At 40.1% G+C, this 26,172-nt stretch overlaps 1 protein-coding gene across 2 annotated transcripts in view; it reads right to left on the bottom strand.

Moving 5' to 3' along the window:
* HYCC1 (hyccin PI4KA lipid kinase complex subunit 1) overlaps positions 1–26,172 on the bottom strand; it is a 116,724-nt gene that overhangs the window by 1,379 nt on the left and 89,173 nt on the right. The gene's annotated exons all lie outside the window — the stretch shown is intronic.

Here is a 26,172-nt window from a genome sequence, read left to right on the forward strand (position 1 = left end):
TGTGGGACAGAGTAGAAGGAGATGAGGGAGGTACGTGGAACTAGGACATATGCACCCTGTGGCCACTGTAGGACTTCTGATTTTATTCAGTGACAGGAAACAACTGGAGAGTTTTAGCAGAGGAGTTACGTGATCTGATTTTGTTTTATAAAATTGGCTCTGGTTGATTTTGTCAAGAGTGGACTCCAGAAGAGTAAAAGTATTGCTTACTCCATGGAAGCAATAAGACCAGAAAGGAGGTTATAATGATGACTGTGGCAAGGGATGATGGTAGTTCACTAATCTATGAGGGTAACAGTAGCAACAATTGCACGGCACTGTTGTGAGAATTAAATAAGATAGTACGTGCAGGTAGCTTGACATTGTGCCTAGCACATAGTAATAACAGTGTTAGCATTCTTTTGTTTGTTTGTTTGTTTGTTTGTTTGTTTGTTTGTTTGTTTTGAGGCAGGGTCTTGCTCTGTTGCCCAGGGTGGAGTGCAGTGGGGTGAGCTCTTCCTGGGCTCAAGCGACCCTCACACCTCAGCCTCCCAAGTAGCTGAGGCTACAGGTGCTCGCTACCACACCAGCTAATTTTTGTGTGTTTTTAAAATTTATTTATTTATTTATTTATTTTTGTAGAGATGGGGTTTTTTCATGTTGCCAAGCTGGTCTCGAACTCCTAGGCTCAAGTGATTCACCCACCTTGGCCTCCCAAAGTGCTGGGATTACAGGTCTGAGCCACCACACCTGGCTTGAGCATTCTTATTGCTGTCATCATGATTATGATTTTGAGGTGATTCTTCTACGCCAACTCCTTTTCTAAGCTTTGGCACTGATATTGCTTGAGAGATTCCAAATGTTTCTTTCTTTCTTTCTCTTTTTTAAAGATAGGGTCTTGCTTTGTTACCCAGGCTGGAGTGCAGTGCATGATCATGGCTCACTGCAACCTCTGCCTCCCAGGCTCAAGCCATCCTCCCACCTCAGCCTCCCAAGTAGCTGGCACACACCACCATGCCCAGCTAATTTTTGCTTTTATTTATTTATTTATTTTGAGACAGAGTCTCACTCTGTCACCCAGGCTGGAGTGCAGTGGCGCGATCTCGGCTCACTGGAACCTCCTCCTCCTGGGTGCCAGCGATTCTGCTCCCTCAGCCTCCTGAGTAGCTAGGATTACAGGCACGCAACACCACACCCAGCTAATTTTTGTATTTTTAGTAAAGACGGGGTTTCACCATGTTGGTCAGGCTGGTCTTGAACTCCTGATCTCATGATCTGCCTGCCTTGGCCTCCCAAAGTGCTGGGATTACAGGTGTGAGCCACTGTGCCTGGCCAATTTTTGCATTTTTTATGGAGACAGGGCAGGGTTTCCCCATGTTACCCAGGCTGGTCCAAATATTTCTTTTCTTGTCTTTTCTTTTCTTTTTTTTTTTTGAGACAGAGCCTCGTTCTGTCGCCCAGCCTGGAGTACAGTGGCATGATCTCGGCTCACTGCAACCTCCACCTCCTGGGTTCAGGCGATTCTCCTGCCTCAGCCTCCCAAGTAGCTGGGACTACAGGCGCCCGCCACCACACCCGGATAATTTTTGTATTTTTAGTAGAGATGAGGTTTCACCATATTGGCCAGGCCGGTCTCGAACTCCTGACCTTGTGATCTGCCCACCTCGGCCTCCCAAAGTGCTGGGATTATGGGCATGAGCCACCCCGCCTGGCTCGTCCAAATATTTCTCAATCTCTTCCAAGCACTCCCTTGTGTGTCCAAGCAAGCTTGCATACAGGAAGGTTTATGTGTTTGGTCCAAAATGTTCAAAATTCTTTGTCAAGGCCATTTTTATTCACTGTGGTTATAAATCCTGCCACTTATGACCTTAGAGAGGCAGCGTGGTAGTGAGTCCTGACATGGCACTGCTTCCCAGGGGCATCTGGTGGTTGGTGGGGAGGGGCATTTCTGAATGTCACGATGGCAGGAGGGCAGTGCTGGCACTTTGAGTGAGGTCTGGGGATATTAAATGAAACAGTCCTGCACAATCAATGATTTTCCACCCAGACTCCCCATGCTGTCCCTCTGGAAAACACTTAGGAGGCAGGAAAGTCTTCTTGCAGGTTGTACGTGGCCCAACTCCAAGAAAGTTGTACAGCATGGGGGGCCTGGGGATGCTGGCATAGAGGAAATATCCAAAAAATGGGAGAAATTTCCTCCACTACCTTCTCGGAAGGTTAAGGATATCCAATAAGTTAATGTATGTATGTATCAATTAAGTTGTAAGTCATCATAAGGCTGACCAACCTGTCCCTCTGCACACACAAATTGCTAATGAGGCAGAAAATAGTCTCTGCCTTAGAGAATTTATAATTCAATCATCAGTAATGAGTAGCTGTACCCTCCTATTAGAGAAGAAGGTGGGCATTGTGCTTTCAAAATTATGGGCCTGGTTTTCGCAAACCAAACATCTTATTTTTAATTAAACTTTGTAAATGCCAATTCTTTTTTTCTCTAGTTATGAATATCCATATTGTACCAAAATGTATTAAGTCAAAGATACTTAAAATACTACTTAGGCTTTTAAAAACAAAATTATATGTAACATTGTTTATGACACCTACCTTCTTTTAAAAATGGGAAAGGAAATAGTCAATGGCCCAAATTAATCTTTTTTTTCTCTCTTTTGCTTTTTTTTTTTTTAAAGAAAAGTTATGGTTGTCTCCTTTACAGCAAAATAATCTCAAGAGAAATTCTGATCTGTTAGAATAAAATTGAACTGATTCTTTATGAAATTTCATTTTTGTAGTCTGAAAATAGCCACTTTCATGCATTCATTATTAAATCACTCATTTGTAGATAATAAGCATTGTCTACCATAGGCCAGTTTTGCACAAACTTTCAAAATTTATTCCAAAGGGCACTCCTAGCCTAAATAAACAACAAAATGGGAATAGGAGGCATGGGCAACAAATACTAGAAGCTACATTTAATGTAATTTTTTAAAGGGGACAGTTTTCCTTTATTAATAAGATAATTAAAGGGAAATAACAACAACAAAAAAAGAACTGTGTTAAAAATGTGCTGAGGTTAAAATGTTGGCACACTAAGTACATTCGACAAGCTTAATGACCATGGCAGGCACTGACCGCTGTTTACTTTGTATTCACCCTCCTTCTTTCTTACTAGCAAATACCAAACAAAGAGAATCCCCTATTTCAGTGTAGATGGATTCATTCTCCAATTCCAGAATGTGAATCAAATTTGTCTAACCTAGTCACTATCCATGGACAATGGTTGGTCTAAAGGTAGTGATTAAACCCAATTTTAGCCAATGAGATGTAAACAGATATCTGCTAGGTAAGCTTCCAGGAAAGCCTTTGAAGCACTGTATTAAAAAGGCAAGATCTGCTTAGGGATGTATATTATAATCCTTAGAGCAATCATTAAAATAGCAATACAAAGAAATATAGCTAAAAATCAAATAGATAAATTAAAATGGAATACTAGGAAAATTGTTTAAAAAACAATAAGATGGGAACAGAAGAACAAAAAATGAAGGGTACAGATGATGAGATGATGAAATGGTAGACCTAGATTCAGCCATATCAATAATTACATTAAATGTTAATGATCTAAACACATTAAAAAGCAAAAATTATCAGAGTGAGTAAAAAAAAGCAAGACTCAACCATATGCTCTGTACATGATACCATCTTTATTTGTGTCTTCTCTAAGTAAGAAGACACAAATAGGTTTGAAAGTACATGCAACAAAAAACATACTGGCCTGGCATGGTGGTTCATGCCTGTAAGCAATTTGGGAGGCTGAGGCAGGCAGATTCCTTGAGCCCAGGAGTTTGAGACTACCCTGGGCAACATGCCAAAACCTCATCTCTACTAAAAAATACAAAAAGTTACCCAGGTGTGGTGGTTTGTGCCTGTAGTCCCAGCTATTTGGAAGGCTGAGGTGGGAGGATTGCTTGAGCCTAGGAAGTTGAGGGGGCAGTAAGCCATGATTGCACCACTGCACTACAGCCTGGACAATGGGAGTGAGACCCTGTCTCAAAAAAAAAAAAAAAAAAAAAAAGGAAAGAAAAATATACACCAATAATTCTTTTTAAAAAATGTTAAGCAACCCAGAGCAAGTCAGAAAAAATAAACAAAAAAGAAGAAACTAACAGAAAACTAAAAATAGAAAAAAATAGAATGAAAGATTTAAGCCCTGACATATCAATAATTACATTAAATGTAACTGGTGTAAACACACCAATTAGAAGACGAAGATTGGCAGAGTGGATAAAGAACATAGCCTAACTATATACTGTCTACAAGAAACTCATTTCAAATACAAATCCTAAGAACATTTTTAGGGACTAAATGTTTGTGTTTCCACAAAATTCATTTGTTGAAGCTCTAGCCCCAACTAAGATGGTATTTGGAAAAATAAGTAAGCCTAAGAAGGCTGAAGAGGATATATTGATATCAGATTAAATAAACAATAAGACAAGAATATTACCAGAGATAAAAGAGAATATATCAGAAATATAAAAGGAGCAATCCATCAGAAAGACATATAAATTATAAATATGTGCCTAATAACAGAACCTCAAAATACATGAAGAAAAAAAATTAACCAAATTAAAGGGAGAAACAGATAATTCTGCAATCATAGTAAAATATTTTAATATACTTCTTTTATCAATTGACAGAACAACTAGACAAAATTCAGGACATAGTAGATTTGAATAATACTATAAAATATCTTGATATAATCAGCATTTGTATAATATTACATCCAACAACTGCAGAATACATATCCTCTTCAAGTACACATGGTACATTCACCAAGACAGACCATATGCTGAGCCATAAAACAAATCTCAATAACTTCTAAGGAATTGATAGCATGTAGAGCATATTGTCCAACCACAATAGAATTAAATTACGAATCGTATCAATAAAAGTAACATATCTAGGAAACCTCAAATATTTGGAAATTAAATGCAAGCTTTCAAATGTTATAAGTCAAAGGAGAAATCAGAAGGAAATTTAGAAATTATGTTAAACACAATGACAAAAATAGAACACATAAAAATATATGGGATGTGGGTAAAGCAGTGCTTAGGGAGAAATGTATAGTTTTAAATGCTTGTATTAGGAAACAATTTGATAGTTTTAAATTAATGATTATTTTAAGAAGCTAAAAAAAATAAACCCAAAGTAAGTATCAGAAAGTAAATAAAATTAATTACAACAAAAGTCAGAAAAATAGAAAACACACAATAGAGAAAATTAACAAAACCAAAAGCTAGTTCTTTGAAAATATTACCAACAAAGAATTATTGGAACCAAAATTTAAATAATCTGAAATTGAGAAGCCCTGAGCTACAGTAACAAACCAGTTTGGCCTTAGCAAACGGTAGATATATAGACCAGGAGAACTGGATAGAGAGTCCAGAAATATGCCATATATATGGTTATTTTTTTAAAGTGTCAAGGAAATTCAATGGAAAAAAATATTTTCAACAAATGGTGCTGGAACTATTGCATATCTATATGGGGAAAAAATGAACACTGACCCTTTCTTCAAATCATGTACAAAAATTAAGGCAAACTGTATAATAGACTAATATAAAATCTAAAACTATAAAACTTCCAGAAGACAACTAGGATAAAATTTTAGTGACCTTGAGATAAACATAGTTTCTTAGATAGGAACACTAAAGCATAGACCATAAATGGAAGAAATGATAAATTAAACTGCAGCAGCCAAGGAAGATATACAAATGACCAGTAAGCACATAAAAAGGTATTCAATATCATTAGTCATTAGGAAAATGCAAATCAAAACCACAGTAAGATACCACCTCACACATACTAGAATAGCTAGAATAAAAAAGGCAGTGTTGATAAATTCTGGAAAGGAGGTGAAGGAATTGCATCCCTCTTACACTCCTGGAGTGGGGGAGTATAAAATAAAGCAGCCACTGTGGAAAACAGTTCAGTGGTTTCTCAAAAGGTTGAACATAGTTTCCATATAATCCAGTAATTTCACTCATAGGCATATATTCAAGCGAAATGAAAACATGCAAGCATACAAACTTGTACACAAATGTTCATAACAGCTTTATTTGTAATAGCCCTAAACTGGAAACAATCTAAAATTGACAAACTCCTTGTAATGAAAAAAAGAGAGATTCCAAATAACCAAGAATTTAAAAACAATTGTAACTATAGATTCAACCAATATTAAAAGGATTGTGAGAGAATATTATGAAAAACCTTATGCCAACAAATTTGACAACTTACATAAATGAACAAACTCCTAGAAAAATAAAACTTATCAAAATTGACACAAGAAGAAACAGAAAATCTGAATAGCTCTATCTCTGTTAAAAGAAATTAATTTGTTACCAGCAACCTACCCACAAAGTAAATTCTAGGACACTTAGTTTCACTGGTAAATTTTATCAATCAAGGAAGAAATAATACTGATCTCATGTAAAATTTTCAGAAAATAAAGCAGGAGGAAACACTGTCTACTCATGTTATGAGACAATAACTCTAATGTCAAATTCTTTTTTAAAATGACATACTAATATCCCTCATGAGTAGTGGTTCATGATGTTTCCCTCTTAAAGGAAATTTGTCAACATGTGAAGACATTTTTTAATATCATAACCTGGCCAGAGAGGGGTGGACAACCACTGGATAAAGGAATAAGCACTAGGAATCAACATTTCTGTAACATTTCACAATTTTTATTATGAAATGTTGAAGGAAAAATGAAGGGATTATAATTTTCCTATATTCCCTAGCAAATTTTATTTTTACCTAGAAGTAGATAGCTATAAACATACTATAATATTCAAGCTGATAAAACAAAATCAAGAAAATGTATAACATAGTAAGACCAATAATATCAAAAATGTAGAAATTATCAAATCCTAAAGAAATTTAGTAATTGAAACCTTAAAAAAAAATGTTTTTAGGGCCAGGCATGGTGGCTCATGCCTGTAATCCCAGCACTTTGGAAGGCCAAGGCAGGCGGATCACGAGGTCAGGAGATCGAGACCATCTTGGCTAACACAGTGAAACCCCATCTCTACTAAAAGTACAAAAACTTAGCCCGGCGTGGTGGCAGGTGCCTGTAGTCTCAGCTACTTGGGAGGCTGAGGCAGGAGAATGGCATGAATCCAGGAGGCGGAGCTTGTAGTGAGCTGAGATCGTGCCACTGCACTCCAGCCTGGGCAACAGAGCGAGACTCTGTCTCAAAAAAAAAAAAAAAGTAATAATAATAATAATATATATATGTCTTTGGTAACCCATAGCACTTATTCCTGGAAAGCAAAGTGAAGTAAAACATAATTCATCATGCTTTCAACAGAATAAAGGTATAAGTCACATTTTAAAGGAAAATATTTTATAAAAGTCACCATCTGTGTTAGACCATTCTTGCATTACTATAAAGAAATAACTGAGTCTGGGTAAGTTATAAAGAAAAGAGGTTTAGGGCCAGGCATGGTGGCTCATGACAGCACTTTGGGAGGTCGAGGTGGGCAGATCACTTGAGGCCAGGAGTTCGAGACCAGCCTGGCCAACATGGTGAAACCCTGTCTCTACTAAAAATCCAAAAATTAGACAGGTGTGGTGGTATGCACCTGTAGTCCCAGCTACTCAGGAGGCTGAGGTGACAGAGGGAGACTTTGTCTCAAAAAAAAAAAAAAAGAAAAGAAAAGAGGTTTAATTGGCTCATGGTTCTGCAGGCTATACAGGAAGCATGGTGCTGGCATCCACAAGACTCCTGGTGAGGGCCTCAGGGAGGTTACAATCGTGGTAGAAGGAGAAAGGGAGTAGAGTATCACACAGCAAGAAAGGGAACAAGAGAGAGAAGGAGGGAGGGGCCACACAGTTTTAAAAAACCAGATCTTTTGTGAACTCACTTACCACCAAAGGGTTGGCACTAAGCCATTCATGACAGATACACCCCCGTGATCCAAACACCACCCAACAGTCCCACCTCCAACACTGGGGATTACATTTCTTTTTTCTTTTTTTCTTTTTGTTGAAACAGAGTGTTGCTGTGTTGCCCAGGCTGGAGTGCAGTGGTGATCTTGGCTCACTGCAACCTCCACCTCCCAGGTTCAAGCGATTCTCCTGTCTCAGCCTCCCAAGTAGTGAGTAGCTGGGATTTAGAGGCACGCACCAGGATACCCGGCTAATTTTGTTTTGTTTTTTTTTTTTTTTTGGTAGAGACAGTGTTTCTCCTTGTTGGCCGGGCTAGTCTTGAACTCTTGACCTCAAGTGATCTACCTGCCTCAGCCTCCCAAAGTGTTGAGATTACAGGTATGAGCCACCGATTTGAAGGGGACAAATATACAAACCATGTCACCATCTTTACTTAATTTCTTCTCATAAGGATTTAATAATATAATTAAAGAAAATTTGCTAAGAAGGAAAAAGGTGCTATTATCATCCTGTAAGTTTTTATTTTTATATAATTCTTTTCAATTTTTCCTGAAATGCAGTTATATTTATACATGGCATCATGCATTCTGGTTTTTCACATAGAATATAAAATGTTTTATGTCTACATAAGTTGTTTGATAAAAATGAAATAAGTTACGGAGGATTTCTTTAACACAATTTATAATTTTGCAATCTATTTACAGGAGGATACAAAACTCTAATAGAGGAAAAATAAATTTATGAAGACATGTGCCTTATTGTTGTGTGAGAAGATGAAGTAAAATATTAATATGTTCATTAAGTTAGATTACATTAAGTACCATTTACAGTCTCCAGCCCACCCTCTTGACAAGTTTATAGTGTAATTCATCTGGAAAGATTAGTAAGACTATCATACAGTGCCATTACTGATGATCATGATGGTGATAATGATGATGATGATTAGTAGTTATAATAATATAGTCATCTGAATGCGGCAATTTTTTTTCCAGAACAGCATTGATACTTGCTAACTCAGATCAATTAATATTTCCATCTCCACTGACTGATATATTAAATTTGAAAGTTATTCTAAAGAGGTGGCATTAAACATTAAAAACTATTCTAAAAGCTAGAAAAAAATGGACTCGTGTATTTATCTCAGCTATGAAAGAATGATACATGACTCAAACCTGTAATCTCAGCACTTTGGGAGGCCAAGGCAGGCGGATCACCTGAGCTCAGGAGTTCGAGACCAACCTGGCCAACATGGTGAAACCCCACGTCTACTAAAAATACAAAAATCAGCCGAGCATGGTAGCGTGTGTGTGTAATCCCAGCTACTCGGGAGGCTGAGGCACGAGAATCACTTGAACCTAGGAGGCTGAGGTTGCAGTGAGCCAAGATCACGCCACTGCAATCCAGCCTGGGTGACAGAGTGAGACTCGGTCTCAAAAAAAAAAAGAATGATACATGACAAAATGGAGGCCATTTTCAGATATACATAAAATATACTAGTATAAAATATTAAAAGTAACAAAAGAAAGATAAATATGTAATATAGTACTAATAAAAGACAATTTTAAATATATAAGGTTAGTACCTGATTCTGCCTGACTTACAGCCAAGGTGGACAAACCACTTACGCATGCAGACTTAAAGACATCAAATTACCAAAATGAAAAATACACACCTGGCTGGGTTTCTTTAATACATGTACAATCTAGGGCACAATTACACATCTATTAAAAATTGAAAATGAATTAAAAGCCCAAGATTGGAAGCACTCATTTGCAGAAGTTGGGGTTGGAAGGTGGGAATACAAAAAATTAGCTGGGCATGGGGGCGGGCACTTGTAATCCCAGCTACTCGGGAGGCTGAGGCAGGAGAATCACTTGAGCTTGGGAGGCAGAGGTTGCAGTAAGCCGAGATCGCACCACTGCACTCCAGCCTGGGTGACAGAGTGAGACTCTATCTCAAAAAAAAAAAAAAAAAAAAAAAGCAATGGTTCTTACTTCTAGTGTACAAGTCAATCACCTGGCTCAGGCTGGTTCGGGCCTTCACAAAAGAATAACGGTAACTAGGAGAGGTGTGAAAACTTTCCCTTTCTCCTTACTTAGTTCAACTAAGATGCCTGGATTTTTAAAAATAAACCTTTATTATGAAACAAAGGTAACAATGAAGCAAAAAAGTATTGGCACCTGGTGGGGTCTACCCAAAAACTGGCTGAGGCTGGCTGGCACGTTACCTTAGCCTGTCCAGGCAACCTCATCACGGAATCCCTCAGCCCCTTCTGGTCCCTGGAATCTAGGAGATCTGTTAGGAGAGTGAACAACTATTCAAACACCATTTATTGAGAGCCTTTTAGGTATCAGAGACTTCAATGAGCCAAATATTTTCCTGGTGCTTATCTAAACAAATCATCATAAGGAAGTGTGCAAAATATTTTGAAGGATTCATAGGTAGATGCAGACTGACATGCTTATTAAAATGCAGATTTCAGCTGGGTGCGGGGACCCACCCCTGTAATCCCAGCACTTTGGGAGGCCGAGGCGGGTGGATCACTTGATGTCAGGAGTTTGAGACCAGCCTGGCCAACATGGTGAAACCCTATCTCTACTAAAAAAATACAAAAGTTAGCTGGGCGTGGTGGCGCACGCTCATAGTCCCAGCTACCCAGGAGGCTGAGGCAGGAGAATCGCTTGAACCCGGGAGGCGGAAGTTGCAGTGAGCTGAGATCACACCACTGCTCTCCAGCCTGAGCAACAGAACAAGAGCCTGTCTCAAAAATAAATAAATAAATGTGCAGATTTATATGCTTCTTTCCCACTACCACCCCCACTCTCCCATTTGCTGAACCATAATCTGTTATTAGGAATGAGAAATCTTCCCAGAAGGTTCTCATGCAGGCAGTCTGAGGGCTGCCCTCAAGCAAAAGGTGGACTTAAAGGAGGATTAAGACCTCTCTTGCCTCCAAATTTTCTGAGTTTATAATTTTGTTTTAGTAGACTAAAACATAAGAAGAGCTTAAGTGATGAAAAATAGGGAAATGCACAAGGCATAGTTCCATACAATGGAGTGGTAAAAAGGTCATTTGACAAATTTCTTTTGGAAGACGTTGGTGCTCTTCTATTTTAGGAGATAACAAGAGCCCTGGTACCCATAGATTCCTTTTTAGTCTGACTTCCACTATATACTCAATTTAAGTAGCTTGCTTTGGTTACATTTTCTTGTATGGCACTGTTGTGAAACACATGCTCTAATGTTCCAGCACACAGACACGATTTGGCATTTCTTTTGCTTGTGATTTTGGTTTTATTATGCCTCTATTCTGGTCTTCCAGGCATTATGTGGAGAGGTAATGTTGAAAACCACATTCTCCAAATATAGCTGTTAATTCCATGCATCTTTGATCTACATCTTCTGTTACTTGAATTTACTCCCCCTCCATTTGTCACCCCATCAGTGATTCTCCATCTGACCCTGAACACCTTTCCAGCCTCTAATAAAATCTGCACTCCAGTCAGACTGGACTCCTTATACCTTGTGTAGTAAAGAATTAAGTGTACCCTAAGAGAGGTCTGGCCTTTACTCTCAGCTCCTTAAAGGTCATCTCTAAGCCCTTGAAATGTCTTGACTGATAAGAATGACTTTGTTTACCTGGGGGCCTTGGGCCACACTGGGTAGTCTAACAGTGTGATTTATTGTGGGGGTTTGGTACTATGCAGTATCAGCTTGACCTCCAGTGGGGCTACAGCCTAAAAGCCAGTTATGCAGGCAGTCAACTCTATTGATGTGACTGAGCCCCAGTAAAAACTCTGTGCACTAATGCTCAGATGAGCTTTCCTGGTTGATAATACTCTAGGTGGATTGTCTCCCATTATTGCTGGGAGAAGTTAACACAGCCCATGACCATTCTGGGAGAGGACAACTAGAAACCACACATGGACTTCTCCTGGGCTCTGCCTGATATGGGTTGAATCTGTGTCCTTACCAAATCTCATGTCGAAATGTAATTCCCAGTGTTGGAGGTGGCGCCTGGGGGAAAGTGATTGGATCACAGGGGTGGATCCCTCATGGCTTGGTGCTCTCCTCATGAGAGCAAGTGAGTTGTTGGAAGATTTGGTTGTTTAAAAGTGTGCAGCAACTCCCCACCACCTCTTGTTCCTGCTCCTGCCATGTGAGACACCTGCTCCCCCTTTGCCTTCCACCATGACTGGAAGCTTCCTGAGGCCTTCCCATAAGCAGATGCTGGCACTATGTTTTCTGTACAGCCTGCAGAACCATGAGCCAATTAAACTTGTTTTCTTATTAATTACCCAGTCTCAAGTATTTCTTTACAGTAATGCAAGAATGGCCTAACACACCACTCCACGCATGTCTTCTACAGGCTGACTTTAATCGATATCCCTTTGCCATAATAAACCATAACCATAAGCGTGACTGCTTCTAGTGAGTTCTGTGAATCCTTCTAGCAGATTATTAACCCTAAAGATGGCCTTGCTGACTCCCTAAGTTTGCACACCTACAATGCTCTGAACACATCAAGGTCTTTTATTCTTCTAGATCTTTCCTCCTGTAGTTCCCTCTGCCTGATACTTCTTTCCCCAGACCCTTCTCTCCCTTACTCACCTGGCAAACTCCTGTTCTTTTATGTAGATATTGTTAAGCACCTCTTTTGTGAGTCCTCACCAGATCCTTCTTTCAGATGAAATTAGTCATTCCCCATCCCACTCCCGTTATGCTAGTTCTCTTAGGACACCTAGCACAAATAATCATGACCCTCACATCTTTGCATTCTCAGTACCCAGCAGAGGGCTTCACACAGAGTAGGCCTTTAGTGCATGTGTGTGAATTGAATGAATTACATACGGACATGACTGTTTGAAATAAAGGGGAAAAAATCCAGACCAGAAAATATGCACATATGAAATGCAACTCAGTGACAAATATGTAAGGCTATTAATAAGCACCAGCAAGGCATGCCAAGTACTGTCTGATGTGTTTCAGATCTTTCTCCTCTCCAAATCTCATGTTGAAATGTGATCCTCAATGTTGGAGGTGGCGCATAGTGGGAGGTATGCAGGTCATAGGGGCAGATCGCTCATAAATGGTTTGATGCCCTTCCCATCGTAATGAGTGAGTTCTCATTCTGTTTGTTCACAAGAGAGCTAGTTGGTTAAAAAAAGCCTGGCATTGCTTTTGCTCCTTCTCATGCCATGTGACATGCCTGCTCCCCCTTCACCTTTCACCATAATTGTAAATTTCCTGAGGCCTCACCAGAAGCCAAGCAAATGTGGATGCCACGCTTGTACAGCCTGCAGAATCGGAAGCCAAATAAACCTTTTTCTTTAATATTATTCAGTCTCAGCAATGCAAAACAGACTAATACATGCCTATTTAACACACAATATTATCTTTCTCAGCATAAAGAAGCCATTTCTTTTTTAACCTGAAAAACGAGGGTAGGACCACTACAATAAAAACTTTTTCCCAAGATGCACATGTATAACTGCAAGGTTAGAAATGCTAAAATATGATGTGTAAAATGTTTCTAAAATGGGCAAATTTTCATATTTTAAATCATAAGCAGATCTATTTTAGCAATCCAATTACTTTTGGCATAAAATATATCATTACATTTTCCCGGTTTTTTTGGGGGGGCAACTAATTTTAGTTAACTTCTAGTGAGTTACTGTAAGAAAGTATTTTAAGAGTATGCTTATTCTTTCTGAAATATGTTCACTCAAAAAAAAAAACCATGCAGAAATCCACAGAAACTATGTCACTCTCATTATTCATAATGTTTATATTTTATTATATTAAGCTGTATTATACAACAATTAGGGCTTATCTTTTCGGACTTGTGCATTTTGAGAACTTTGGGTTTTAGTCTAAATGAAGCCTACAGCTGATAACATTTCACGGCAAGACTAAAGTAATAACTATGTAAAGTGCTCATTTACATGGCTTTTCATTTCAGGAACAGAAAGGAAGAAATATAGGAGTTTTTACCATTGTATGATAGCATCTGGGGACAAATACTGAAATTGGACCTGTGCGATGGCCATCAATTTGGTGGCTGCTATCAAGGAAACAGGGGCCTTGTAAATGAGAGCAACATTGTGTAGGCTGGTTTTGTTTTGGCTCATTTGTTTATTGTTAATTACAAGCAATTGACCTAGTACTAGATTTTTGTTTTGTTTTTATACCAAGCAATTCTTTGATAATCAGTCTCACTGTTTTAGAAGAAAACTTCAGCAATGTCTTTGGCAGCAAGATAATTTACTCCTAAAATAGTCCCTAGAGACAAATAATTTATTGTTCTCATACCTACATTAAAGTTCAAAAGGCCAGGCGCAGTGGCTCACGCCTGTAATCCCAGCACTTTGAGAGCCCGAGGTGGGCGGATCACGAGGTCAAGAGATGGAGACCATCCCAGCCAACATGGTGAAACCCTGTCTCTACTAAAAATACAAAAATCAGCTGGGCGTGGTGGCACACACCTGTAGTCCCAGCTACTCAGGAGGCTGAGGCAGAAGAATCGCTTGAACCTGGGAGGTGGAGGTTGCAGTGAGCTGAGATCACACCACTGCATTCCAGCCTGGTGACACAGCAAGACTCCATATCAAAAAATAATAAGAAGAATACAAATAAAAAGGTTTGACTTCTCTGAAATGTTTCTAATCCCAGTACTATATTTTTGAAGTGAATTCTAACTAAATGTTTCTGATCATGTAGCCCCAACTTAGCAGAACATCTTTATCCTCTTTTCAAAAAGAATAATCAGTGAAATAAGAAGAGACAAATGTGTTTGAAGCTTGGCTAGTGATTTTGCCATAAAAATATATTCATTGGCTACATAGAAGACCACAAAATGTTTTTAAAACCAATGTTTATGGTCATTTGTCTTCTAAACTTAAGTAGTTTCCACTTCTGGTATGGCAGCATGAGAAACTCCAAGGACCCACTTTCTGGCATACAAGCATAGCTGATAAAAACTATTTTAAAACAACTATTTAAAGTCTCTGGAAATTCTCCAAAGCATACAGCAAATGAAGAAACATTTATTAAAGAAAATCCACTAAAACTCAGAAAGAACCAATAAGAGTATGTGGAATTTGAGTCATGACCCTCTCCCAACTTTATTCACCCAGCTCAGCTTGACAGAAGCTCCACTCCAGGTGAATACAACCAGGAAGATGGAGTTCCCTCTCTCCTCAGCTCCTAATCAAGGGGTACCATATCTTAACAGGAGGGTAGAATGCCAACATTTCTCAAGGCCTCCAACTCCAACTTCAAAAGGAAAAATTCCAGGAGAGTATAGCCAGGAGATTGGGAGCTCCCTTCCTCCACCTAACACTCACACATAAAATGGAGGGTCTACCCCAAGTGCAGCCGGCCAAGCTGGGATAACCCCAGTGACCTTTGCTTCAGCTTGCTCAAGTTAGCAAGGAGAGGGAAGCCAAGAAGATCAGAGGCTACTGCCCCACACAGAATAGTGCTTCAGAGATTTTTCCTATGGGGAGAGTTAGTTCATCAGAAAAGAGAGTTCCAATCTTTCCCCAAAGTAACTGACCATTTGAAAGAGAATGTGGGAAAGTTCAAGCCTAAGGGTGTTCTAGAAAACAACAGCTTTTCTTAATTAAGAGCACCAGCTAAAGCATGTACCTGCTATTTCACCAAAGAGAACCAAGGAAAGTGACAGCTAAGAAGTACTCTCTGCTGGGCATGGTGGCTCACACCTGTAATCCCAGCACTTTGGGAAGCCAAGACGGGTGGATCACCTGAGGTCAGGAGTTCGAGGCCAGCCTGGATGAAACCTGTCTCTAGTAAAAATACAAAAATTAGCTGGGTGTGGTGGCAGGCGCTTGTAATCCCAGCTACTTGGGAAGCTGAGGCAGGAGAATCAATTGAACCTAGGAGGCGGAGGTTGCAGTGAGCTGAGACAGCACCACTGCACTCCAGCCAGGGCAACAAGAGCGAAACTCCATCTTGGAAAAAAAAAAAAAGAAGTACTCTCCTGGGGTCAGACTAAACCTAGTCTCAAAAACTAAAACTAAAGACTAGTCTCAAAAACTACCCCTGCCTGAGTTTAATTGGATCAGACTGCAGAGCAATTTATGCCCCAGGGCATTGTTGAAAACAATAGAGGAATCAGCTGTTAATTCTTGGAGTTTACAGTTGGGCGTGATACTAAATGAGGCAGAGAGCTTAACAGAGAAACTAGGGGAAAAGGTAGTCAAAGAATGTCCTGCCAAAATCACTGTCATCCAACTTCACTGTGTGCACACCCAAGGCAATGCCCTCCTAGGAGTCATACCCGGCACAGTAGGAGTGTCAGGCCTCTGAGCCCAAGCCTGCATGTATACATCCAGATGGCCTGAAGCAACTGAAGAATCACTAAAGAAGTGAAAATGGCTGGTTCCCGCCTTAACTGATGACATTACCTTGTGACATTCCTTCTCCTGGACAATAAGTCTCTGGAGCTCCCTTGTGACCCCTGCCCCTGCCCACAAGAAAACAACTCCCTTTTACTGTAATTTTCCACTACTGACCCAAACCCTATAAAACTGCCCCACCCCTAACTCCCTTTGCTGACTCTCTTTTCAGACTCAGCCCACCTACACCTAGGTGAAATAAACAGCTTTACTGCTCACACAAAGCCTGTTTGGTGGTGTCTTCACACAGACACGTGTGACATTTGGTGCCAAAGACCCAGGACAGGAGGACTCCTTTGGGAGATCAGTCCCCTGCCCTCACCCTCACTCCATGAGGAGATCCACCTATGACCTCAGGTCCTCAGAACAACCAGCCCAAGGAACATCTCACCAATTTCAAATTGGGTAAGCAGTCTTTTCACTCTCTTCTCCAGCCTCTCTCACTACCCTTCAATCTCCCTTTCCTTCCAATTCCAGTTCTTTTTCCTCTCTAGTAGAAACAAAGGAGGCACATTTTATCTGTGGACCCAAAACTCCGTAGCTGGTCACAGACTTGGGAAGACAGTCTTCCCTTGGTGTTTAATCACTGCGGGGACACCTGCCTGATTATTCACCCACACTCCATTGGTGTCTGATCACCGCGGGGATGCCTGCCCTGGTCATTCACCCACATTCCCTTGGTGGCAAGTCAATTGTGGGGACGCCCGCTTTGGCTGCTCACCCACATTGCAGCCCAGGGCTGCTCACCACCCCCCTTCTCCGTGTCTCTACCCTCTCTTTTCTCTGGGCTTGCCTCCTTCACTATGGGCAAACTTCCACCCTCTATTCCCCCTTCTTCTCCCTTAGCCTGTGTTCTCAAAAACAAAACCTCTTCAACTCTCGCCTGACCTAAAACCTAAGCATTTTTTTTTTCTGCAACACCACTTGGCCCCCATAAAAACTTGATAATGGTTCTAAATAGCCAGAAAATGGCACTGTTGATTTCTCCATCTTAAAAGACCTGGATGATTTTTGTCAAAAAATGGGCAAATGGTCTGGGGTGCCTGACATCCAGGCATTCTTTTACACATTGGTCCCTCCCTAGTCTCTGCTCCCAATGCAACTCGTCCCAAATCTTTCTTCTTTCTCTCCTGTTCCTTCGATCTCTACCTCAAGCTCTGAGTCCTTTGAATCCTCCTTTTTTACGGACCCATCTGACCTCTCCCCTCCTCCCCAGGCTGCTCCTCACGAGGCCAAGCCAGGTCCCAATTCTTCCTCAGCCTCCGCTCCCCTACTCTATAATCCTTCTATCACCTCCCCTCCTCATACCTGGTCCAGATTATAATTTCATTCCGTGACTAGCCCTCTCGACCACCTGCCCAAAAATTTCCTCTTAAAGAGGTGGCTGGAGCTGAAGGCATAGCCAAGGCTAATGCTCCTTTTTCTTTATCCGACCTCTCCCAAATCAGTTAGCGTTTAGGTTCTTTTTCATCAAATATAAAAACTCAGCCCAGTTCATGGCCCATTTGGCAACAACCCTTAGATACTTTACCACCCTAGACCCAAAGGGGTCAGAAGGCCATCTTATTCTCAATATACATTTTATTACCCAATCCACTCCCAGCATTGCAAAAAGCTCCAAAAATCAGATTCCAGCCCTCAAACCCCACAACAGGACTTAATTAACCTTGCCTTCAAGGTGTACAATAATAGAGAAGAGTTGCAATTACTTGCCTCTGCTGTGAGAGAAACCCCAGCCACATCTCCAGCACAAAAGAACTTCAAACACCTAAGCCATAGCGGTCAGGTATTCCTTCAGGACCTCCTCCCCCAGGATCTTGCTTTAAGTGCTGGAAATCTGGCCACTGGGCCAAGGAATGCCTGCAGCCCAGGATTCCTCCTAAGCCATGTCCCATCTGTGCAGGACCCCACTGGAAATCAGACTGTCCACCTTGCCTGGCAGCCACTCCCAGAATCCCTGGAACTCTGGCCCAAGGCTCTCTGACTGACTCCTTCCCAGATCTCGGCTTAGCGGCTTAAGACTGACACTGCCTGATTGCCTCGGAAGCCTCCTGGACCATCACAGATGCTTTGGGTAGATCTTACAGTGGAGGGTAAGTCCATCCCCTTCTTAATACGGAGGCTACCTACTCTGCAGTACATTCTTTTCAAAGGCCTGTTTCCCTTGCCTCCATAATTGTTGTGGGTATTGACAGCCAGGCTTCTAAACCTCTTAAAACTCCCCAACTCTGGTGCCAACTTGGACAACATTCTTTTATGCATTTCTTTTTAGTTATCCCCACCTGCCCAGCTCCCTTATTAGGTCGAGACTTTTTAACTAAATTATCTGCTTCCCTGACTATTCCTAGGCTACAACCACACCTCATTGTTGCCCTTTTCCCAAATTCAAAGCCTCCTTCACATCCTCCCCTTGTATCTCCCACCTTAATCCACAAGTATGGGACACCTTTACTCCTTCCCTGGTGATCAATCATGCACCCCTTACCATCCCATTAAAACCTAATCACCCTTACCCCGCTCAATGCCAATATCCCATCCCACAGCATGCTTTAAAAGGATTAAAGCCTGTTATCGCTCACCTGTTACAGCATGGCCTTTTAAAGCCTATAAACTCTCCTTACAATTCCCCCTTTTTACCATCCAAAAACCGGACAAGTCTTACAGGTTAGTTCAGGATCTGCGCCTTATCAACCAAATTGTCTTGCCTATCCACCCATGGTGCCAAACCCATATACTCTCCTATCCTAAATACCTCCCTCCACAACCCAATATTCTGCTCTAGATAATCATAGCTGACCCCATAAATCCTAAATCCTCTCCACACTCCCCTTTCCATTCCTTAAAAAACAGCCCTAAAAGCTGCTCCCACAATAGCTCTCCCTAACTCATCCCAACCTTTTTCATTACACGCAGGCAAAGTACAGGGCCGTGCAGTCAAAATTCTTACACAAGAGCCAGGACCACATCCTGTAGCCTTTCTGTCCAAACAACTTAACCTTACTGTTTTAGGCTGGCCCCCACATTATTCCTGATACCACACCTGACCCACATGATTGCATCTCTCTGATCCACCTGATATTCACTCCATTTCCCATATTTCCTTCTTTCCTGTTCCTCACCCTGATCGCACTTGGTTTATTGATGGCAGTTCTACCAGGCCTAATTGCCACTCACCAGCAAAGGCAGGCTATGCTATAGTATCTTCCACATCTATCCTTGAGGCTACCACTCTGCCCCCTCCACTACCTCTCAGCAAGCTGAACTCATTGCCTTAACTCGGGCCCTCACTCTTGCAAAAGGACTATGTGTCAATATTTATAATGACTGTAAATATGCCTTCCATATCCTGCACCACCATGCTGTTATACAGGCTGAAAGAGGTTTCCTCACTACACAAGGGTCCTCCATCATTAATGCCTCTTTAATAAAAACTCTTCTCAAGGTCGCTTTACTTCCCAAGGAAGCTGGAGTCATTCACTGCTAGGGCCATCAAAAGGTGTCAGATCCCATCACTCAGGGTAATGCTTATGCTGCTAAGGTAGCTAAAAAAGCAGCTAGCATTCCAACTTCTGTCCCTCATGGCAGTTTTTCTCCTTCTTATCGGTCACTCCCACCTACTCCCCCACTGAAACTTCCACCTGTCAATCTCTTCCCACACAAGGCAAATGGTTCTTGAACAAGGAAAATACCTCCTTCCAGCCTCACAGGCCCATTCTATTCTGTTGTCATTTCATAACCTCTTCCATGCAGGTTACACGCTGCTAGCCCGCCTCTTAGAATCTCTCATTTCCTTTCCATCGTGGAAATCTATTCTCAAGGAAATAACTTCTCAGTGTTCCATCTGCTATTCTACGACTCCTGAGGGATTGTTCAGGCCCCCTCTCTTCCCTACACATCAAGCTCGGGGATTTGCCCCTGTCCAGGACTGGCAAATTGACTTTACTCACATGCCCCGAGTCAGGAAACTAAAATACCTCTTGGTCTGGGTAGACACTTTCACTGGATGGGTAGAGGCCTTTCCCACAGGGCCTGAAAAGGCCACTGTGGTCATTTCTTCCCTTCTGTCAGACATAATTCCTCGGTTTGGCCTTCCCACCTCTATAATACAGTCTGATAACGGATTGGCCTTTATTAGTCAAATCGCCCAAGCAGTTTCTCAGGCTCTTGGTATTCAGTGGCTCCTGGTTTTACCTCAAACTGCCACCCTTAAGTCTCTCTTAAAGTGGATAAAAGATCTTCAGTGGCAAGGTACAATCCAATACTTTCACCCTGATAAAGTCTTATTCTTTACTTTCATAGTCACTCTTATTCTCGTTCCCATTCTTATGCCATCCTCTACCTCTCCCCAGCTATCTCCACCACACTATCAATCTCACTCCTAGCCATTTCTAATCCTTCTTTAACAAACAATTGCTGGCTTTGCATTTCTCTTTCCTCCAAAATTGCTGAGGCCTCAACTTACTGCTTAAAAAAAGAGGACTCTGTACATTTTTAAAAGAAGAGTGTTGTTTTTACCTAAAATCAATCTAGCCTGGTATATGACAACATAAAAAAACTCAAGGATAGACCCCAAAACTCACCAACCAAGCAAATAATCACACTGAACCCCCTTAGGCACTCTGATTGGATGTCGTGGGTCCTCCCAATCTTAGTCCTTTAATACCTGATTTTCTCCTTCTCTTATTTGGACCTTGGGTCTTCCATTTAGCTTCTCAATTCATACAAAACCATATCCAGGCCATCACTAATCATTCTGTATGACAAATGCTCCTTGTAACAACCCCACAATATCATCCCTTACCACAAAATCTTCCTTCAGCTTAATCTCTCCCATTCTAGGTTTCCATGCCACCCCTAATCCCACTAGAAGCAGCCCTGCGAAACATGGCCCATTATCTCTCCATACCACCCCCAAAAATTTTCGCCACCCCAACACTTCAACACTATTTTGTTTTATTTTTCTTATGAATATAAGAAGACAGGAATGTCAGGCCTCTGAGCCCAAGCCTGCACGTATACATCCAGATGGCCTGAAGCAACTGAAGAATCACAAAAGAAGTGAAAATGGCCGGTTCCTGCCTTAACTGATGACATTACCTTGTGACATTCCTTCTCCTGGACAATAAGTCTCCGGAGCTCCCTACTGAGCACCTTGTGACCCCCCGCCCCTGCCCGCAAGAGAACAACCCCCTGTGACTGTAATTTTCCACTACCCACCCAAATCCTATAAAACTGCCCCACCCCTAACTCCCTTTGCTGACTCTCTTTTCAGACTCAGCCCACCTGCACCCAGGTGATTAAAAAGCTTTATTGCTCAAAGAAAACTTGTTTGGTGGTCTCTTCACATGGACGCGTGTGACAAGGAGACAACAGATTTCATTAAAATAGTATAGCCAAGTCACAAAAACACACTCAAGCAAATAACAAAAACAAGTCCCAGAGAGGGAGAGAAAAATCCATATCCATAGTCCCAACAATGTATTACCTAAAATGTCCAATTTTCATAAAAAATTATGAGATATGCAAAGAAACAGAAAAGTGTGAGGCATACATGGGAACAAAAAAAATGCATGTGAGAGGGGCTAGATTTCAGATTTAATAGACAAAGCCTTCAAAGTAGCCATTATATATGTACAAAGAACTCAAGTAAATGATGCATTAAAAAGTAAAGCAAATTGAGGCCAGGCGCCGTGGCTCACGCCTGTAATCCCAGCACTTTGGGAGGCCAAGGCAGGGGGATCACCTGAGGTTGAGCATTTGAGACCAGCCTGGCCAACATGGCAAAACCCCATCTCTACTAAAAACACAAAAATTACCCAGGTGTGGTGGCACGTGCCTGTAATCCCAACTTCTCAGAAGGCTGAGGCAGAAGAATCGCTTGAACCCGGGAGGCAGAGGTTGTAGTGAGCCGAGATCACACTACTGCACTCCAGCCTGGACAACAGAGGAAGATTCTGTCTCAAAAAAAAATTAGTAAAGGAAGTTATGATGACCATGTCCCATCAAGTAGAGAGTATCAATTAGGAGATAAGAATTATTAAAAAAAAAAAACTAATGGAAATACTGGAATTGAAAAGTAGAATAACTGAAATGAAAATTTAATAGAGGGGCTCAACTAAACTAGATTTAAAGTGTCAGAAGAATCAACAAACTTAAGATAGATTGACAGAGATTAGACAATCAGAAGAACAGAAAGAAAAATAGAATGAAGAAAAATTAAAAGAGTCTCAGAGAAATATGGGACACTTTTAAGTGCACCAACATTCACATAAGGAGAATATCAGAAGAAGGAAAAAGAAGAAAACAGAAAAAAAAACTATTTGAAGAAATGATAGCATAAAATGTTTAAATATGTTGAGAAAACATTAATCTACATATCTGAGCTCAATGAACTCCAAGGAAAATAGACGCAAAGAGATACAAATTCAGACACATGAGAGTAAAAATGCTGAAAACAAAGATAAAAAGGAAATCTTAGCCCAGGCACAGTGGTTCATGCCTGTAATCCCAGCACTTTGGGAGGCAAAGGAGGGAGGATAGCTTGAACCCAGGAGTTTGACAGTAGCCTCGACAACATAGGGTAGTGTGATTTTTTTGTAGATCCTGCCTCTACAAAAAAATATTTTAAGCTAGGTGGGCATGGTAGCATATACCTGTAGTCCCAGCTACTTGAGAGGCTGAGGTGGAAGGATCTCTTCAAGGCTGCAGTGAGCCATGATTGTGCCACTGCACTCCAGCCTGAGTGACAGAGTGAGACCTGTATCTAAAAAAATAAAAATAAAAATAAAAAGAACAAAAGAAAAGAAAATCTTGAAAGCAGGAAAGAAAAACATCTTATCACATATAAGAGATCCCAAATAAGGTTAGTATTTGACTTCTTAGCAGAAACAATGAAGGCCAGAGGCAATAGAATAACATATGCAAAATGCTGAAAGGAAAAACAGTCAACATTGAATCTTATATCTAGCAAAAACGTCTTTTAAAAATGAAGATGAAATAAAGACATTCTCAAATAAACGAAACTGAAAAAAAATCATTGTTCGCAGACATATTTTACAAGAAAGACCAAAGGAAGTTCTTCAGGCTGAAAGCAAGTAAACTCAAATGAAAGTATAAATCCACATGAAAAAACAAAAAGTATGGGTAAAGGTAAAAATATATACCAGCATAAATGCATATTTCTTCTTTTTTCTTCTTGTTATGGTTTGAATGTGTGTCCCCTACAAATCTCGTGTTGAAATGTGATTCTCAATGTTGGAGGTGGGGCCTGGTGACAGCTGAGTAGATCATGAGGGTGGATCCCTCATGCATGACTTAGCACCATCCCCATGGTGATGAGTTCTTGCTCAGCTAGTTCATGTGAGATCTGGTTGCTTAAAAGTGTATGCACCTCCCCACCCTCTCTCTTGCTTCCTCTCTTGCCATGTGATGCACTAGCTCCCTGTTTCCCTTCTGCCATGATTATAAGCTTCCTAAGTCCTCTCCAGAAACAGATGCTGGCATCATGCTACCTGTACAGCCTGCAGAACAGTGAGCCAATTAAATCTCTTGTCTTTAAAATTAACCAGCCTCAGGTATTTCTTTATAGCAATGCAAAAATGAGCTAACACATTTCTCTTGGCTGATTTACAAAGCAAGTATATAAAACTACATGTATGTATGTATATATGTTTGCATGTACATATGTGTGTATTCTTGGGCCTAAAACATATAGAAATGAATACTTTGCAAAAACAGAATAAAGGCAGTAGCTTGGGGCAAAATATTGGACTAGGAAAATAACACCAGATGGTAACTCAAACACACAAGAACAAATAAAAAGTATCAAGGTAAAGAAGAAGTTAAATATAGCAAACACTATAAATATATACTTTCTCCTCTTTCTTTTTCCATCTTTAATAGACACAAAATTACATAAAGTAATAATTGTAACAATGTATTCTTGGGTTTGCAGAATATAAATATCTGGTATGTATAACAACAATAGCACAAAAAAAGGGAAAGAGGAAGTGGAGTAACATTTCTACATCTCAGTGGAATTAAGTTACTGTTGTCCCTTGGTATACACAGGGGATTGGTTCCACACTGCTCCCCACACCCATGTGTCCCATAGAACTCACATAGTGAGGATTATGGGTAAAAATAATAGCAACATAAATTCATATTTTTAAAAATATGAAATTTTAAAATTCTGTCAGCCTTGCAGAACCTGCATATACAAAAAGTCAGCCCTTCATACACACAGGTTTCACATTCAATTGAGAAACCTTCAAGCCAAGTTTGGTTGAAAAAAATCCATGTACAAGTAGATCCACACAGTTCAAATCCACATTGCTCAAGGGTCAACTGTAACAAATCTGAAGCTGACTCTGATAGGTTAATATGTATAGGAAAGCTCTAGAGCAAACAGTAAGAAAAACTCAAAAGCCTACAGTGAAAAAAATCATTAAATGAGTTTGAAAATGTTTCTCTAGACAATATTCATTTAATGCAAAAGAAATTAGTAAAGGAAAAATAGAGGAACAAAAAACACATGAGACCCATGGAAAACAAAAAATCAAACGGCATAATCTAACTTTATGAATAATAAAGTTAATCTAACTTTATTATTAATAATATTTATTAATAATAAACATAATCTAACTTTATGAATAATATTAAGTGCAAATGATTAAAATATCCAATTGAAAGACAGGGATTGTCAGATTGGATAAAAAGCAAGATCCAACCACAGATGCTCTCAATTTACGATAGCGTTATGTCCTGATAAACTCATCATAAGCTGAAAATATTATAAGTCAAAAATGCATTTAATACATCCAGCCTACTATATCATAGCTTAGCTTAGCCCACCTTGAACATGCTCAGACCACTTATGTTAGCATGGCTGGCAGGGAGCTGCAGCTTACTGCCACTGCCTGGCATCACAAGAGAGTATTGTACTGTATATTGCTAGCCCAAGAAAAGATCAAACTTCAAAGTTCAAAGTATGATTTCTACTGAATTCATATCACTTTCACACCATTGTGAAGTTAAAAAGTCATAAGTTGAACCATTATAAGTCAGGGACCATCTGTATATGTTGTCTACAGAATACACACTTTAGATTCAAAGACAGAAAAATGTTGACAGTAAAAGTATGGGAAAAGATATGTCATGCAAACAGTAAACATAAAAAAACTACAGTGGCCATACTAATATCAGACAAAATAGACTTTAAAACAAAAAAGCACTAGAAATAAATAGGGACATTTTATAATGATAAAAGTGTCAACCCATCAGGAAGCTATAACAATTAGAAATACATATACACCTAACAACAGAACCCTACAACATGTGAAGTAAAAAATGAGAGAATTGAAAGAAGAAATACACAATTTAACAATAATAGTGAGATACTTCAATACTCCACTTTCAATCATAGATAGAACAACCATGCAGAAGATCAACAAGAAAACCAAAGACTTAAAGAGCACTACACACAAATTTGACCTAACACACATTGGTAGAACACTTCACCCAACAACAAAAAAATACACATACTTAAGTGCGCATGAAACCATCTCAGGAATAGATTATATGTCAGGTCACAAAACATGTCTCAATAAACTTAAAAGGACATACATAATACAAAGTATGCTCTCCAACCATAGGAATAAAAATAGAAATCATTAACAGAAAGGAATGTGGGAAATTCACAAATATGTAGAAATAAAACAACATACTGCTAAATAACCAATCGGTCAAAGAAGAAAGCACAAGTAAATTCAGACTTTTAGATGAATGAAAATGAAAATACAACATACCCAAACTTGTTGGACAT

Source organism: Pan troglodytes, chromosome 6, assembly GCF_028858775.2.
Source record: "Pan troglodytes isolate AG18354 chromosome 6, NHGRI_mPanTro3-v2.0_pri, whole genome shotgun sequence".
Taxonomy (NCBI): Eukaryota; Metazoa; Chordata; class Mammalia; order Primates; family Hominidae; genus Pan; species Pan troglodytes.